A 19,821-nucleotide genomic window follows, 5' to 3' on the forward strand; every position below is an offset into this window, starting at 1 on the left:
TAACTTTTTATTAAAATAACTTCCTCATTCCCATCCTGGAACAGGAGCGGGAATTGTTGAAACTCTTTCCAGTTTACATGAAGAAGAAATACATAAGTGAATCTGGAGCAAAAGGAAGAAAGTGGAAGAGAAGGAACATAGAATCATAGAGTCACAAGGTTGGAAAGGACCTACAAGATCATCTAGTTCAACCGTCCTCCCATTACCATTGCTACCACAATGCCAACACATGGTCAGAGCAAGAGAGAGATACATGGACAGAGGCACACAGACAGTTGTGTGTAAACATGCTACCAAGCAGAGGTGAGAACCAGGCACCCAGCTCTGTAATCTGTGGATGAGCTCTGCAGTAACAGAGGCTGGTATTTAGGGCAGGACATGCACACTGCCTTCATACTGCATCTCTTCTCTAGACAAAAGTGAAGATAATTAGGCAAAATGGAAAAACAGAGTTTTGCTTTTATTGTGACCTAGAAATAACAATCCAAGCTGTTTTGGCATGCCTCAATAGTAACACTGCAGTTCTCCTGACCATACACGGTCCCCGCCTCTTCCCTGATTTTCTGTACACACTGACTCCCTTATGGCTCCTGCTGGGGATAGGATGTGGCAGACATCCATAACATGACAAGCGTCATCAAGGGTCAATCGCTAAATGTCTTCTCCAGTACTTGAATGGAGGAACAATAATTCCAGCTGGAGAGCTGTGTGGTTTAAGTCTTCATACCTCCTTAAAGGACTCTGCTGCAAGGGGACAAGGATGCAGAAGTCAAACATACCAGTCCTATGCGCCAATCCACTATCAGGCTCTCTGAAGTGAGCATGAGTAACTTCAAAGCAAAAGTCAGTCTGAGACCTTCTGTGACTAATGGGTAAAGGCATTACTGGCATAGTGCACATTAATAGGAATAGGAGTGCAAATGAACACTTGGACATTGTTACCAAAGACAGTGTGGATGTAATTAGAAGTGCACACCATTTCAATTAATCATCACTGCAGTTTATCACAGTAGAGAAACTGCTTAATAATTATTAAATAGTTAGTCACAATTGTTTGAGCTAATTGATATGCAGGATTTATTTATAAGATTTTACGGTTTTAATTGGAGATTGAAGCTGAGAAAATAATCAGAGAATCCATAAGACCATACTCCAGTCCTATCTCTTTACTACCACGTGTTTATTACTGACTAGAAGCAGTTCAGATGAGAATTCTTTACATTTTCTGTTACCATCTGCATAAAAGATCTTGTAAACACTACCTGGAATTTCAAAACCAGTTTCAAAATTATAACTAAGATCTAATGGAAAAAAATGCACACATTAAAACCTGAGAAGATTAGTAATTAGCCATTGAAAAATCAGGAGTTAGTTTTAAAATAACATAAGGCACCTGTAAGAGGTTCCATATACATGCAGGGAAAGAAGCCTATCATTTGGGTAGCTTCTTGTACTTCATTTGAAAGCACTGCTCCTCCAGGTGGGCAGAAATAGCAGTTGCAGTATTCATAATTTATAATGGTGATATTGCGTTCATCCTCCTGAATTTATATTTCTTTGTTCTATAGGCTTCCACTATCAAGTTGTCTCAGAAATGCTGTGAAGATAATAGTCCCTACAGTAAAAAAAATACCAATGATCCAACATAAGTTGTTCCCAAAGGAATGGAGTACTTCCAACACACATCTGAAAGCATTTGAAATATCTGTTAGTACTGAGGCTTTATATCAAAGTTTCAAAGCTTTGAATGTATTATTTCTAATGCAAATTTAAATGATTCTCAGCACAGAAGCAGAAGAGCACAGTCATTTTCTCTTGGAAACAATCTGGGGACTCAGCAGAAATTTTTCTCATTTCTATGTTTCAGATCAAAATAAACAGGTTACAAGCTGGAAGGTGGATAGTCATCAAAAGGGAAGTAATTTCAACTATGGAATTTCAAGAAAGATATTTTCACATAGTAGATATCAATTATGTTATGGCAACATAGTATTTTGTAAATAAAAAGCTGGGCTAGAAGGAGTTCCCTATTTTATCTTTTCTGTTTTCTTTGTCCACAGGTATTTTGGGGCCACAGACCAGAATAGTGCATTTTTTAAGAGAATTAGGAAGCCCCAAACCACAGTTTGCACTTTCACGTGAGAAACAAAAGTAATGATAGCAACCTTTTTTTATAGCACTTTGTGTCTGTGTTCTAACTACCAACAAGCAACATCTTAACAAATATTCCATGCTGATGAAGGTTCCCTGCCTGCAGATCTCTGTGAGGTTAAAAGTGTCACAGGCCAGCAGCACCTTATAGTGGAATCTCCTCTCACATGGTGAATGTAGTGTATTAACAGCAGCAGGAGTGTCAGATGCATTCTTCACATTTGTTGAGCAGAACACGGAAGATGCGCGAGCCTAATTTTTCCACACGTTTAAGTTTCACTGATTTCAATCTATTCTCTAGTATTTCAAATATGTTTTACTACAGCCAGTTTAGTGCCTATAAATGAGGCAAACAGAATTGCCTGCTACAAATGAGCGTTTGTTGGAGACACTGTCACCTTAGAGAACTGGTCACCTAGAGATCTCACAGTATGTAGCAGGCTTATAAGAACTCTAGGGCAACTGAAAACAAAGGCAAGCAGGACTAATTCCAGTCAGTAAAGCTGCAGCCTTGATCTCTTCTTGATTTCTTCTGTTCCTCTCACTTCTACGCCCAATACTTAGGGATGCTTTCCTATTAACTTCGATATATCATATGAATCAGCACTAAATCCTTTCCCTGATCTTGTCACCAAGGAAACAATGGATCCAAAGATGAGCACCTCCCCCCTCCACTTATGCAGTTTCCTCTTTTCTCACTTTACTTCATTTTCCCCAATTCGACTCAGCACAAACAAATTAGGTTACGTTCTCACCTGTCATTCTGCTTGTTCCCACCACTTGTCTCAATTTTCTGCTATACTGTTCTCCTGCTCTAGGACTAAAATACACCTGCAAGGTCCTACACAACTTGTTTGCCTCCTCAAGCCAAATGCTTTCTCAGTGTTCTCTTTTGTGGCTGGATGTGGGGACAGAGACACAGAAGCTTCACATCACTGCAATGAGCAAGTCCTGACAGCTTCTAGCTATTCTATTGAAGTGTATTCCCTAAACTAAGTAATTTGTCTATTTGTTTACTATTTGATTCAGCATAATAATTATTTTAGAAGCACTAATTATCATTATCATGGTATTTTCCATGACATTTCTCATGTATAATATCACATTTTTGTCTATACTGAGGTTACAGCATCATCCACTGTGAGTAGGAATCTTGGAACCTTGTACAAAGCAGATGCATATGAGATGATCACCCTGTATGACCTTCTAAGATCGTCTTACCTGATTTCACTGAAATCACTGGGTTTTGTCATAGACTGTCAGAATTGTTCTATAATATCAAATTTACCTTCTCCTGATCTGTCCCATGATTGACTTCAGTAACTGGGACAGAATAAGCAGATGTTAGATTTTTAATAAGCTTGAAATAGTAAGTGTGAGTTTGATTGGAAACATTACAACTGAACGCTTCGTTTGTGGAACCTGAAATGTAACATGTAATTACAAGGATGCATTTAAAGGAAAAACTGAGCTAGTTATTTCAGATGTTCATTGAGCTGTTCAAGCCTTGTAAATGATGGTCTGGAATGTCCAATTAAAGCACTTTTTTTTTGTGTGTGGTTCTTTCTCAAATAGTGGTTGGGTACCCAGGTAGGTACCAGAATTTAAAATACAAGCATTTTGATACTTTGGCTTTATTTCTTACCTTCTCTATACAGTCTGAGAAAGCTGACATTGAAAACATTCTCTCAGCCGGGGTGCAGCTGCATTCAGCTCAAGACGACTTGTTAGCACGCTCTTTGTAAAGCTTAAGAAACTGTGGAAAAAGCTGTGATAGCTGATTCTAGCTCAGTTTCCTCACTGAATTCTGAATACGAAACTTTCCAGAAGAAGCTAAGAGTAAACTAATGACTCTCCTTACATGGTACAGGGGAATTCAAGGCAATATTTGCTATGAGTCATACCAGGCCTAAAGTTAGGATTGTTGTCTCAAAGTACACTGCAAGAGACGGGAATTTTATTTCATTTCTGATATTCAGGAAAAAAAAAAAAAAGACATTTTCAGGCTTATTAAAAAATTCTTTTGTTAAGATACAAAAACTCATCTGTGTTTTATCATTACCACTAATATATTTCTATGTCCCAAAATTCAGACCTTTAGAAATTTCAGCAATTCTCTGTAAAAGCCCTGACAGCATTCTTGGCTTTGACAAGACAGCATTATCCAGTGGAAAACTGTTCCACTATCGAAGAAAAATTACCTGTTTGAAATTCCTGAAATACTCTATGGAATAAAACAAAACCCAGCACTGGAGGGACACAACTTCACTGCCCAGACCATCAAAAGTGAAGGATGTACAAAGGGAATGGGAGAAATAAAGATTAATTGCCATCTTCCTGCATTTAATTTCTGGAGAGAATAAATTTACTCGCATGAGCCTTTCCTTTCAACAGCATGGAAGCAGGAATAAAGGTAGATACACACTTGGGCCAAGTGAGTTCAGATCCAAGGAACTAAAGGAGCTTTCTGGGGAGGATGATTCTTGGGGAAGTACCTCTGCTGCCTTTATGAGTTTCTGACCCAAGCAACTTTCTTTTGCGCTTAGGCCTAAGTGACCCAACTGCTCAGCCAACAATTCCTTTGGTCAGTCCCAGCTGATTTCATAGAATCATGGAATCACCAAGGTTGGAAAAGACCTAAAAGATCATCCAGTCCAACTGTTCACCTATTACTAATAGCTCCCACTAAACCATGTCCCTTAACACAACATCCAGTCTTTCTTTGAACACCCCCACCTCATAGCCTAAGTTCCTAATTCTTTAGACTCAGAATATGGTGAAATATATTTTAAAATCCCTGATTAAAACAATCTTTCCCCCCCCCCCCCTCCCACATGTTTTGCAATTTCAGAATGATCACAACTGGCACTATAGCAGATATTTTAACAACGGTGTTTTCAAAGGGAAAGAGGTAGGTGTAAAGATATCCCCTCTTGCCTTTCTATTTTAACTCATGACATCTTATCAGTACTTCTGGCAGCCGTGATAAGAATAGATTTGAAGTGGAAACTCTGACACAGGTGCTTTCCTCATTAATGACTATGATTTAAATGTTTACTTTGAAGCTACTTGATTTTATAATTTAATTCCTGATCTGTCTCACTGTCTGTATCTCCATTAACATAATATTCAGATTTTTACATCAACCCATCATTCAGAACTTGATATAAAAATACATATCCCCTAATGACGTGTAACCAGAAGGTTGTAATTGAAAGAAAGTAGGCTCCAGTAAACATGCCATTGAACAGTCCTGTCTGTACAGTTTGCTTTTCAAAACACTGATAATTAAAGTAAGTTACAGGAAAACAAAGACAAACGTGTATGAAATAAATGATGCTATATTAATTCATTTTAAAGTATGTTCAGCAACCATGGAATGATTACAGAAGACTTACTCTTAAATCCTTAGGATAACGTAGTTTGCCAGGATCTGTATTAGAAATTTTCACAGAATAAACCATCATCTCCTCTCCCTTCAGATGGAGGTTTGTAGTTTACCTGCATACAAATACACCATAAAATAAAGGGATGTAGATTATCATCCTTTCTGCACAATTAATGTGAACTTAAAGTTATTCTTAGTGTTAGGATAATACAGAAGAAATACTATGTATTTAGAAAAAGAGCATGCAAAGGAAAGCAATTCATTCATCTGTACTAAATTTTCCAGTTCACATTCCCAGAGAGTCCTTTAGAGAAAATGAATGATCTTCCCCCCTCTCCCCCCAACCCCATTCTTAGCCATCACTTCAGCAGTGATAACTGAGCCAGAAATGTTTACTACTTATATGGATTATGTGATTTAATATTTGGCCATGATTTCTTGGCTGGATCTTTTAGTCTCAGACTTTGTGGCAATCTCTCCCTATATGCCACTGCTCAGACACCATGATCAGAAGGTATCAGTAGCTTTCAGTCCACTGTGATGGAAATTTAGAGATCTTTAGCATGCGTGCTAGTTTTACAGGCTCATGTTAAGTTTTAATCAGAGACAAACGGAGTGTATGCCTTATTTAGGTAAATATCCTCAGAAATATGAGTTTAATATTAGATACAAGTTCTGTTGTTCAGTGGCATTTTAAACACAGCACAAGTTATGCCATATTATAGTAGTTTAAACTCAAGTTCACACATTTCATGTAATGAAACAAAACTTGTCAACCAATGAAATCTGCAGTCCTTTAAACATTAGGAGTAAACAGAATGGCAATGAAATGATACTTTTGTAACAGTGATGCAGTGAATAGCCCTTTCATAGAAGCGCAACACTGTAATGATAAATAAAAGCCCCAGAAGGTCAAGATATTACATGGAAAATAGTAGTTTAATTTATTCAGTCTAAATAACACAAGTCTCATTTTAACATATGCAAAAAGTATACTCATTTTACGCACTTTTTCAGTCTAGCATCCAATTTAGTGCACAGCACACTCTCACCAGTATGAAACTGGTCATGAACCAGCAGACTGTCATTGACTGCTTTCTCAGCTAAATGAGTATACCCATGCTCCTGCTGACTCTGCAAATGTGAATGTGCAAGGTAGAAAGCGACTCTTTCTCTGTACCAATTCTTGGCACCACCTAATGGCTTCTTCGCTTTCTTAGCAGCAATTGCTTTAGAAGAGGAAAAATAATAATAAAAAAAAATCTTATCCATTGCTTGTGTCTCCTGATATCCAGAGTTCCTCAGTCCTTGGAACTGGAGGAATGAACTGAATTGATTTCCCGCATATGCTGCCAGTTTTCAGTGTTACAATAAATGCTGAATTATCACAAATACACGATGCTTGTGGGATAGTCACAGCTATCATAGATCTACTCTACAGATACATTGTGAAAATAAACTAGTTGTTTCAAAACAAAAACAGCCATATAAATAAATGCAGTAAGCATGTTTAGACACATCTGTAAGTTTACTCCTCCTACCTACTAACTTAATGCAAGGAGAAAAAAGGGTAGTTTTAATTTGTATAGCCTGGAATTGCTTGTTTCAAAACTGGCCTTATCTCTTTGTAAAGCTTTTACACTAATAACCAGGAGACCATTTAATTGATCTCCCTTTTCATTATGTGCGAACTCATAAGAGAATGTATTTAGTGAGGCATCTTTGAAGACCTGAGAGTCTACTTTTCATCTAACAAAGCCTGACTGTGCTGGTTCTCAGTATTTGTGACACTGCCATACAGTTACCAGAGTACTTGAAGGGAGCAACTGTAAATTACGATCTGGTAAAATGGATTAACAGAAGTGATGTGTACAACTATGGTACAAGTGTATCACTGTCACACATAATTGGTCCTGATGTTATTTACGGCCCTGTGTATTTTTAGCTGTTGGCATGCTTGCCACAGTGGAGAGGGGTGGTAGATAAAAATGGAAAGAATACTTTGAAAAGGGTGTTATTTTTACACTGAACTTCTCATGTTGCTCACCTGATGTTGTCTCAGCATGACACCAAACGCCCTCAAAGAAAATGTTTCACCAAAAGACTGTAAGAACTGGTCAGACCAAAGGTCCATCTGTTTCAGCAGGGTGACCACTAGTGACTGTTCTGAGGAGTGCAAGAAAAAGGATGATAAAAATCATCTGTTAAAGGGTTTTAGATCACTGAATCCAATGGCAAAAATGGACACTTTCCTCAAATATTTGTGTAATCCCTTTTAACATCTCTCTCTAATTTGGTTTCCAAAGCTCCCTCCAGTGAGTTCAGCAATTCAACTAAGCAACATGCAAAAAAAAAAAGTGCTTCCTTGGTTTATTTCCAATTACTGTACAAGCTTTTGCACTTCTGAGAAACAATGAATCACCATCTTTGTACTACTAATTTTATGCTATATTCACCTTTAATAATGTTCTTTGAAAGAAGGCAAGTCTCATTCCATTTCTCCTGTATGGAAACCGTTACTTGCTTTCATCACTATTATTCACCCTCTCTGTGTTTTCTCTAGTACAACTGCATTAGTCTTCAAATTGAATTACCACAAATACATCTATTTGAGATTTAAGCTTTGTGAATTAGCATTACCATGTTTTTCTGGTTTGTTCTCTACTTATAAGATAATAATTGTAATATTCAATTTGTCTCTTCTTGTCACAGACGATGAAGATTTCTACACAAATTGCTCCTAAATCTTTTTTTTGATTAGCAACAACTTAAAGTTCTCTGCTGTGTATTTTCCTTTCAGGAAACCTCCAGAGGTTTTATTTCCTAGCTGCTCAGCACTGGATAAAATTTCCTTGTTTCCCTTCCTATCTGCTTCAGTTGCAATTTTGCTGGGTAGATTTTTATCTTCTGAGAGCTTTCCTGCCTCAGTATTTACTTCCTTTTCATTATCATTTGTGACTAGTTTGTACACTTGGATTTGGATCTCTGTAGATCCAGTAGGACCTCACTGACTAAAAACCGATAATTTACTTGGATCTCATGACCAGTTGCTAGCCCATGGATGACATTCACATTGGCTGACAGTTTAGCTTCTTTTAGAGCTTTCAGTAAGGCAACTTGCACAAAGCATTTTACAAGACCAAACATTTTATACTTGTTCTCGCCATATTTGTCACACAAGTTCCAATCAGTTGGCCACTTTGGGTTTTTTAGTTGCTCAGATAATACCAACATTCATTAAGAAAAAAATGAACAAAACCAAAAAAACCACAATGATATAAATATCATCTTCTGCTGTCCTTTCATTTTCTCCGACTACATCTTGTGATGTTTATAATTAAATGAAGACAAATATGAAATCAAATAGGTGAAGGGCTCTGAATTCAGAAGGTTCTGAAAGAAACTATCCTTTGAGAGGATGATATAAAAGAATTATAAAAAGTAGTAATAAATAAACAAGGTGAACCAGAAACAGAAGATGAAGGATACTCTTACCTGAATTTTCATATCATAGCATTACTTATTTTTGAACAAGGTTCATTATGTAAAGGAATGCTCTTTTTTTGGCTTACATGAATGCTCTATCCAAAGACTAAGAAAAGGTGATTAGGAAACATCAGTAGAATTTTATATAATTATATCTCCCACTATATAAATCAATCATTACATTTGCAGCATATAGAAACAAGTGGCAGCAGCAGAGTTGCATATTTTCCCTTTGAGAGGATGAAAAGTCAGAGTTACCACAGAAACTTATAACTGAACTCAAAACTGATAAATTGCCTATTAGGAATTTAGCATTCCTAGAGAGTGTGCATACTTTTTCTGTCAAAGAAATTCCTTCTGAAACTATTCCCAGCGGAGTCAGCCATTAATCTTAACACCAGATGGTTGTTTGCTCAGCCTAGGATGAAGTACTGCAGTGTCAAGAACAGTGCAAATCCCCTGGATTCCTTTCCGTCTCCCCAGATAGGCAAGTGTCGCTCAGGTCATGCCAGAGGCACAGGGCAGGACTCTGCCTTCCCTCTACAGCTGAGAGTTGAGATTTTCAGACATGCCTTGTGGGTTTAGGATTTTAAATGTGTCTAATTTCCTAAAAGGAACTGCATTTTAAATGCTACATTTCTAATAGATTGCATCTTTGAAGTGTTTTGTCCTTATGAATTATATGTTAAATTCTTATCTAGAGACTGTTTTTGTTAAAGGTTTGAAAAGCACCAATGACACTTCTATATGTTTATAGTTTCAGTGATTATTTAGTCAAGGTAAACTCCAACTTCAGCTATCCAACATCAGCAATTACAGAATTATCCTTCTCAAGTCCAAGTCACATGTATAATTCAATTAAACAACTGTAAAGTAGCCCACCTCCCAAATTAACTTTGAGACAAGGAGTCAAAATTCCAGATGAACCTATAAACATTACATTTAGATCTCATTTTATTGCTTTAAATTAGCATTGAATCAAAGTGCTTTCATTTTTCAGTAGAAATATCAAGAGAGAATCTGCTAAGATTCACCTTTCACTGAATACAAGCATTTAGAATAGTTTTCCATGAAACAGATTTGAAAATAAGGAAGAAATACTTAATAGACATATAAGGTTTGCATTTGCTTAGATTATTGAGCTGTGCAAAGCAACACAACCTAGCTAACAGCCAATTTACGTATCACATACAAAGTATATGCTTAAATAAAGAACTAAATGTCACTTACCTGTATTTGGAAGATCACTCTGAATCTGAAAATATAGGTTTCATTCAGATGCAAGTATATAATACTATTCTTTGGTAAATAAATATAGTCTTGTAACAAATACCTGCATTCTGATACTGCCAGGTCCCATTTCTTTTTTTTGATTTATAGTGTCAAAGTCATGCATGAACCATTGCCTAGATGCAAATGTCCTATTGAAAAGCACCTTATCAGGCACGGCAGGATCTGCTATAGCAGGTTCACACTTCGGAATTCTTGTGATTAGGAAGCTGCTGCTTTGGACTTTGGTATTTCGTACGTGTAAATGAACCAGTACAGACCTGCAGTGGATAAGAACTCATAACAAACTCAAAAAATATTGAGCCTGGTAAAGAAATACTATTAGTTAAGCAGTAAGTGGAAGGAAAAAAAAGAAAAAACCAAAAACCTCCTTAGAAAAGACTGACAAGTAAACAGAACAGGATGTTTTCTCCTAAGGTATTATGTCTACAACATCCTGTACTGGTCATTGTTACTTATGTCTAATAGGAACAGAGGGCTTTTAGCCTGTATAGCTCTTTACAGAAGTGGAAAACTTAGGCCAAAGTCAAACTGATTTCCATAATCTTACATCTTGCTAAAATATCATGTCATGTTTCCTCCGCTGAAATGCATGCAAGTACATTCAACTTGTTAACTTTCTTTGCATGTTACTGGAGCAGTGAGCAAACTGGATTTTGATTTTCACAGGACTGGCACAACTAAACATCAGTTTCTCTTCCTTTGTGGCAAAGCACAGTACAAAAATGTTCAACTAAAACCAGTGGCTCTAACCAGTCTGTACTGTTGAGCTGCTGCTATATCACAAAGAAAATGACTTTTAAAAGAGTAATCTACATAGGCTTTCTTTGTTATTGTTGTTGTTTTGGTTTTTTTTTAACCAAATGAGTAGATTATTAGGAAGGCAGCTAAATTATAGAACTACTTCCTTGAAATCACAGATATAAGACAAATTTATCCTAGTATGCTATTCATATCACTCTTCAGCAAACAGAAAAGGAGTAAGGACAGCCAACGTGTTACAAATCGATCTGTACAATGACAATATAAGAGCTATTTACTCACAGTCATTTGCATACTGCAGCAGATGAAAAAGGAACATATGGCACGTCTGACTGGCTTGCTACATCCTTTGAAAGCCTCCTAGCAAGTAATGAAGCATGACTCCTCATGCTTACCACAATCACATACTACACTCCCCTTCTTCGACTTCGCGCATATCTATTGTAGCACTGTGCTTGAAGTCAACTGCTATTCACCTAGTACAAGCTTGACTCCTCATAAGATACAAGTAATAACAGTATCACTACTTTGGACAAATTCTGTATTCCTTTCAACTATACCAACTAACCTGGCATTTCACTAATAATTTATTAACAGAAGTATTAATAGTTTGTTTAACTGTAAAATGTCATTAATATGGAAGATCTGTTAATGTAGAATCATTTTCATGTAGCTGTCCAAAACTCCACAATGATTTATTCAAGTATTGAATCTTTACTTGCATGGAAATTAGCATTCATTTTAAACCAGAGTAAACTTTAACCACTCATTTGGTATCAGATGAGTGAAAGTTAACTAGGCTTTCCTATATGTATCACAATTTCTTTTTTTGATAAAGAATTTCAAACTGTGGATCATGGATCTCCATCTAATATATCACTTGCAACCGTCAGGTATATTGTACCATACAGTATTATGTTGAAGTCAGTGTAAACCCTCTATTTAGTTACCATTCTCTGCATCTTGTGTTTGTTGAATGTGAGACTAATGACATTCTCTAGCACACGGTGACAATAACGAAAAGATGGTAGTAAATACCCAAAAGGTTGTTTACAGGAAAAACTCACCCGTATGGAAGCCTTCAATCTTCTGGGAACCGCTGAGGCAATCTCCACCGAGAAGCAATCTCAGAGAGATGCTGCCTTAGTGGTGGTCAGCCCTAAAATGAGGTCTAGAGGAGGTGGAGTCAAGCTCCACCCCTTCTGGGAGTACAGCTAAATTACTCTCACCTGTGCTCCCACAGCTGACCCAACACTTGCCTCAGCTGATTAATCAGAGGTTGAGGCTGTGATTACCAATTTCCCATACATCTAGGAAAAATGAAATCTTGATTAATATATAGATTAATATACAGAAACATTGTAGATTGCGTTCTAAGTTATTTTTAAAAGTATCTTTATCAGATTGTATAACTGATTTTATACATGAATACTAACCATACAGTTTCTATATGCAAAAGAAGTCTTGCTTTCTTATGTGTTTCTGGGCAGTTAAGAGGGAATATTAGGACCCTTATGGTATTTCAGTGTAAGAGAAAACAAAAAACAACCAACCAAAAAAACCCCAATGCCTTAAGGAATGAATTGTACCTTTCTGAACATGAGCAAATGGAGAAAGCACTAGGATATACACAGAATGACCCATGTAGTCTTTGCTACAGTGGTTGAGCGGCTTCTATAGAAGAGATACAGATCACTTGCATTTATGAAAGGTATGAATTTGTTGCCTTTGAATTTGCCTAAGGTACTTCCCTTTACACGTTTTTAATCTGTTGTCTGTTGAGCTTCTCTTCTTGTTCATTGAGAAGTTACCCAGAGCTTTTCCAGTACTGGCCTGATTTGTGTCTTTTTCCTGATTATCTCTTCCATGAGACAAGGTTTATTCAAAGGCATTAGCATATGGCATAGGAATAATTTCATTCAACATGCTCTATAGTGCATGGACAGAGACATGCAGCCTCTGCAAATGGGATTTCTCAATAGACTTCATTGATGCTTTGGGCAACAACTTGAATGATATTATTTTCTCATATATTACTTCCAATCTGTACTGCAAAAGTATCTGCTTTAAATTCAAATAACGATGCAAAACAATATTAAGATTCAGGAAACAAGCACCAATGTTTAAACATCTTATCTTGCTTTTCCAAAATGCATACAAAGGATGGGTGACAAAAGTATCTTGTTTCTCATGCACTTTTGCAATGAGCTCAGGTAGATTTATCTCAGTAGTTCAAAGCTCCTCAGCAGTCACTTTGCATTATTATAATACTAAATGCTTTTTGCTTTCTGCGCACAAGGTGGTGCTCTTCACAACACACTGTAGGCAAGAACAGGAGAGCAAGATGCCTTACTGCTTTGCAGAATCTCATTAGGAAGCACGTGATTCTTTCCACCTAGTTTGACAGAACACTTAATGAGATTTCAAAAATCATAGGATCCCATTCCTTTCTCCAGATACAATGAGAGATGGAAGATCTATTACAAAAATGATAACATTTAAGAGATTAAATAGCTCTAAAATTAAAGGATACTGGAATTGAACTGAGATGTTCACGTGACCAGGCAGTTTGGTCTCCAAATTCTATGCAAGTTTATTGCATAGGAATTCCTTCACAATTTTGAGATAGAGAAATGAGCAAAATTCACTCTTCATTGTGCTTTATTATGATCTTTTCCTCTCCTAAATTTAAGGTATTTCACCTTCTCTGTTAGCTAGACATTGTTGATGATACCATACACCTGCATGGAAATAATCATTCTACTAAAAATAAAAATAAATAAAACAGTAAGATAATTGCATCTCTTTTGACAACAAACAATCAAAACAACCCTATACACATTATAAATAACACTAGTATAATTTCAATAATATACAGGCAAAAAAGAATTATACATTGTATTTAAATATAGCTATGTTACCTAAATCCTCACTGATTTCCAGATAAGAAAGTAGGAATCTTTGATGGAGGAACTCCATGGAAATAACATGTGGTTTATTTTCCTAGCGAGGGATGTGAAATACCTGATAATAAGCAAGCAACAACAGCAGTATCACCAACTGAAGATCTTATTTTTATTACACAAATAAAAAAAAGTTTTGTTTGGTCCAACTCTTTAAATGCACCCTTCTGCATTCTTAAGAGAATACCTATGGCAACATCCTAGCCAAATTCAAGTTGTTACAACTGAACAGTAAAGTTACAATCCAAAGTTGCATATTTCTAGTATCTTGGCTTACCCTAAAACGTCTCTGAGTTAAGACATTAAGTAGTCGAACTGTTTTGTCTTTAAGAGTGCAAATACTTTCAAATAAATACTCACTGATATGAAAAGATTTGCAACCATGAACACCGAAAAGAGATTATAATTCCAGGTTTCTTACCATTTCAAAGCCATTGAGCCTCACTTTAGAGAGCCAGGGAAAGAAAAGGATACGTACAATGAAGACAACTTTAATCACTACCTTCAATACCACAGTCTTTTACTGAGAGATTAAAAACATCTTCACAAAATTAAAGAAGAAAAATGAACATATACAGTGTCATACCTACAGAAAATAGTTACAGTTTTTTACTGTCTACCACCAAATCTTGCAAAACTGGGTTTTAAAAAAACAAACAAACAAACACTCTTCCATGTTTCTTACTTCAAGGATTATCCCAGTAGGATGGCATGGGTCTTCACTGATAAGCACGCTCATATACGTGAGGACAACTGAATATTTATTAGTTAAGATTATACTTGCAAATGACCGGTCACCATAGACAAAGCAAAAGGGAAAAAAAAAAAAAAAAAAAAGGACAAAATGAAGAGTTCACACATAAAATAGCATCCCTAGATTTTATCTTATAATACCACATAAAAGCACAGGAGTTCCCATCAAAACTAGAGTCAAAGTTCACACAATCAACTTGCAGAGTAACCCATGAATTAAACTATACAACTATGCACACTCCTTGGATAATACAGTATTCACACATTGTATGCTTGATGCAAAATGTTAAGATATGTCTCAAGTACAGCTTACTACAGTGTTTAAGGATCTAACTTAATTGCTTCTACAGGGTTTAAGCTTAGATCTACAGGATCTAAGCTAAATTGCTTGCCCTGTCAAATATAAAAAAGCGTACAATTTCTCCACAATCAGAAATAATCAAAAATCTCTATTCCACGTAAATACATAGAGAACACAATATTCTTCACACAGTAACCCAGATGCTTTCATACAGAGAATATGGATGAAATCAAACAATCACTACTAACCAAATAAATACATATACCTTTTTCTGTATCTCTCCCCTGAAGTGCTTTGTTCAGTAATACCTCTATCTACACTTAATCCTCCTAAAGCTTTAATCTGTCACGCGCTATTATTTGAATAGAATCATACACATCCTCACATCCACAAGATCAAAGTTTCATCCACACACTAGTTGCAATAAGAACTGGATAAAAAGACAATACTTACTTAAACCTCTACTGTTACAACATTAAACAGCAAGTTAAAATGTTTTATTTTTCTGTTGTTCTTCCATTTACCATTAGATGGAAGCAGTCACTTTCATCAGTGTTGCAGACTCTGAAGTCTGCGTAACGTTTCAGGAAATCATTGAATGTTATGCACAATGGGTTTGCTAAATATTAAAGTTGTATGTACCAATAAAGAAAAGAATTATCACATAAAAAGACAGATGCCTCTAAATAGCATTCATAAACAAGAAGTTTCGTGGGATGAGAGACTTATGTTGTGAATCTCATGTGTAGTGTTTACTAAAGGATAAGCACAGGCTGTTACTTCTCCCTCACTAGAATATGAATAGACTCATTTTTTAAACAAGCTATTTATTTTCTAAAACTGATAGAAACATAATGTACATAAGTAGCTCTGAAAGCAATGCCTCAGTCATTCCCATGGAAACTACAATAGATACAAAAAGCACAAGAACACTAAGTAATAGAGCAAATTCTCAGCTACAAAAGACTACCAAGACTACAAAAGATAGCAGGGGAAGACAGACAGAGACAACGCAAGCACTTTCTCTGAAAAAACTCTACAGCCTATCTTATTATAAAGGTAACATGGAATGGTCATTCTGAGTTCCTCCAGCATTATGATTCATTTGACCATTCTACTTGTCACATGACTGAGTTACAAACCCTTTGTCTTCAGTAATGCCTCATCACGTACATCTTTTTTCCTAGATCACTTTAAAACCTTCATAGTAAAGTCAATTGAACACACGTTGTATTGTGAGCCTTCTCTCCTGGACCTGGATAAGGGTCAACACAAACTCAGAGGCAGACATCTTGTTAAGAGATTGGAATAACTTCTAATCCAATCAAAGAGTTTAGGCAATAATCTGGGAATAATGCCTGTACATAAACAAATTCAGATATGAATTCCACTTAAGGGAACAAGAAGTAAACCTAAGGTCAGGTCTGCATAAAAACTTACAGGCATTTGGAAGAGAAAAAAGTAGCACATCATAAGCACAAGGAGATTTTGACACTGTGATATTTGTTACATGAAGTATTATAGCCTCAAGGTCTTCAGAAAAGTCTTTTCACAAATACTGATTTTGTGGAAGGACTCTGTAATACACTAACATAGATTTAAAAGAAAGCACTTTATAAAAACAAACAAAAAAACCCAATCACTTGTGCATCAGGAATTTTTGCCTGCTCCTCCTTCTTAGCTCTCAAAGAAGCTCTCTGTTCAGCCAGCTTCCTCTTCTTCCCTGCTGGCTCAGCTTTGGGTACATTGGAATGTCCTGGTTCTTCACTTTTAAGATTCATTCTTGAAGAATATCCAACCTTCCCAAACACCTTTACCTTTCAAAACTTCCTCCCAAAGGACTCTGTTAACCAGGTCTCTAAAGAAACCAAAGTCTGCCTTCTGGCCATCCTGGACATCTTCATGATAACTCTGTCCTGGATGGCCTCTGCCATCATACCACCCATGCACCCTCCCCTGTTTATATAAAAATTACATTTCTCACCATTTTTAATATAAAGGAAGTTGTAACTCACCTCAAATTTAAGGTGCTCCAAAATGCTTTGTAAAACAGCATCCTGAAAGAGGAAGGATAAATTTAACTATTGTGTCTCAGAAGTGATTCCGTACCATCACTTGTCCTGCTTAATCAAGAAATTAACTGAACTGAAAACTCATTACGATCAACTTACCTGTTTTATTATGTGCAACTCCTGAAGACAGCAGAAATACATTTAAAACTGTGCAATTGTGATATCTAACATCAGCGATTCCATCTGTTACAACAAATTTTCCAGAGCTGATAATCTGAAACAACAGACTTTTTACCAGCTCTATGTGAGGGTATTCCACAACACCTTGCTTTTGGAACTGAGATCTTCTGGATTTCACTCAGACACCTTATTCACAGAATTGTTTGAGTTGGAATGGACCCTTACAGGTTATCTAGTCCCTGCAATGAACAGGGGACACCACAGCTAGGTCAGGTTGCTCAGACCCCCATCCAGCCTGACCTCGCATGTCTCCATTGACTGCCATCAAGTAGGACAGCTGTTTTAACACCAGTGTTCCCTACATAACACTGCTTCACACTGCTACATTCTTACAGTAAGACAAGGAGGGAGCAGGAAGCGATAACAGTCAGCAGATGAGAACAGGGGTTCAGTTAGTGTTTACAGCCTTTGGGCAACCTCAGGCAAGCCATTGGCCATTTATCACATACTCCACATCCAGCTTGGGAAATACCAGGAGAGATTCTACTTAATCAAGCACTTTAATGTCTAGGCAAGAAAGTGCAGAGCAAATGTCAAGTCAGAGGTTCTATCCCCTTTACTGACTCCTCATTTACACATTTATTAATATTTCTAACCCCCTCACTTCAGCTTTATTCCTGTTATTCTTTGTACTTAAGGCATTACCCCCTTCTTTCTACCACAGCTGTAACAGGCAGCTAGGATGGATGGTTTCTTTTTCCTGAACATACCTGGTCAAGTCTCTCTGTCACCTTTTGCATGCTGGGCTGATGGGGGCCATGACTGCTGTCCTTTCCAGTGCTTCAGGGAAGCAGCTGCCACAAAGCCTTCCAAGAGGCCAAACTGAAGGCTGTCAACTATATTTCCCTTTGCCCTTGCAGACAGCAATCTTGTCTCCTTGCTGCCAGCTGCCACAGAGATTGTGCTCACCTGTGCTGTCCTTCTGACCCTGCAAAGACCAGCAGGAGTGGGCTGGTGACTGTCTCAGTAGCTTAAAAATCTTGACAGCCAGTGTTGCCTAGCATGAGTTCTGGCTGCAGTGGATTAGCACCTTCCACTCCATACAGCCAGTTACTGCAAGCAAATAGGAAGGGACTAGGAATGGCTAGAACAGCCTATATACATCTGTTTGCAATCAACTGATCATACTGTTAATTAGTATGAACTACATTATTTAATTTGAGCTACGTACAACAGACTTCTAATACAGACCAGGTGTAGCAATAAGCTACAAGATACCGTTTCTTTCATAAGTACTCATATTTATTTCTCTACAGGCAGTGAGTAAAGATCACAATGTGAGCCTGGGAAATCAGTTTAGGAGGTGATCGTAAGCTCAGCACTTCTAATTTTCTTTTTGTTCTTTGAGAACTCACAGAGACGAGCATGGATGCAAACTGCTGTGCCATGAAAATGCCATGTAAGTGCAACAACTTACTACTGGAATGACTGTATTCAGTTTTACTAACTGACCAAGGGCAAAAACATAGTAAAAGTTTATTCACAGGTGATGGGGTCAATATATTTCTCCACTGACACAGCCAAGAAAGGACATTCAATTTCAGATGTTAAATTTCTATCCAATGAGGTAATCTGTACAAAGATTTCTTTGTAATACAGAAGTTGTTGGGCCAATATCTTAAAAATAAGATGATGTTGTTAGCAGAATGTCATTAAGTTATCAGTATAGGACAGCAACAGTTGCCAAATGTGGGGAAGAAAAAAAAGTAGGCCAGTGGAATAAGATAATTAAAATAAGCAGTGGAAAGTAATGACAACCGCTGCTTAAAATAAAGAAAAATAGTATTTGTATAGTGACAATAATGGAAAGATGGTAGTTGTAAATACCCAAAAGGTTATTTACAGGAAAAACTCACCCATATGGAAGCCCTCGGCCTGCTGGAAACCACTGAGGCAATCTCCACCAATGAGTAATCACCAAGAGATGCTGCCTTTGTGGTGGTCAGTCCTTAAATGGAGATGGAGTCAAACTCCACCCCTTCTGGGAGTACAGCTAAACTACTCTCACCTGTGCTCCCACAGCTGACCCAACACTTGCCTCAGCTGATTAATCAGAGGTTCAGGCTGTGATTACCAATTTCCCATACAGTATTTAAAGAGAAAACAACAACAAAACAAAACAAGGCAAGTCTTATATTAGAAAATTTAAATTCAAATGAAAGAAGTAATTGTGTATCATATTGTTTTGCTAAGTTCAGTTCTCACCAGAAAGTCAATTATGAAAACACAAAAACCACTGGGAATGCTAGAGAAGGTTGTAAGGAGTGCATGCTGACAAGTCCATTTCTCTTAATCTCAAGGAAGCTGTGAGAGCATTCCAAATAATTACTGTAAATAGTACACTTGCTTCCCATCACGGTGTAGCTAAAGGCCAGCGGTGTCACTGAATCTAATTGCTGTGATTTTCCACAGACAAGGTTTTGCTTTTTAATTTCCAAATTTCTTGCTACTACTGCGTGTTCTGTTTAATTTCTG

General features: G+C 37.0%; 1 long non-coding RNA gene across 2 annotated transcripts; it reads right to left on the reverse strand.

Moving 5' to 3' along the window:
• Positions 1 to 439: 439 nt before the first annotated feature.
• On the reverse strand, positions 440 to 19,190 carry LOC107315265. Of its 2 annotated transcripts, XR_004307594.1 has the most exons (5): positions 17,266 to 17,482; positions 17,110 to 17,151; positions 7,587 to 7,705; positions 5,550 to 5,652; positions 440 to 744 (listed from the first exon to the last, which is right to left on the reverse strand). It is a non-coding gene; the product is annotated as an uncharacterized LOC107315265 (long non-coding RNA). The 2 variants fall into 2 exon arrangements; XR_004307595.1 differs by lacking the exons at positions 440 to 744; positions 5,550 to 5,652; positions 7,587 to 7,705 and adding exons at positions 12,383 to 13,396; positions 13,999 to 14,101 and having other exon boundaries at positions 17,079 to 17,151; positions 17,266 to 19,190.
• Between the last annotated feature and the right edge of the window lie 631 nt (positions 19,191 to 19,821).

This window comes from Coturnix japonica, chromosome 5 (assembly GCF_001577835.2).
Source record: "Coturnix japonica isolate 7356 chromosome 5, Coturnix japonica 2.1, whole genome shotgun sequence".
Lineage (NCBI taxonomy): Eukaryota > Metazoa > Chordata > Aves > Galliformes > Phasianidae > Coturnix > Coturnix japonica.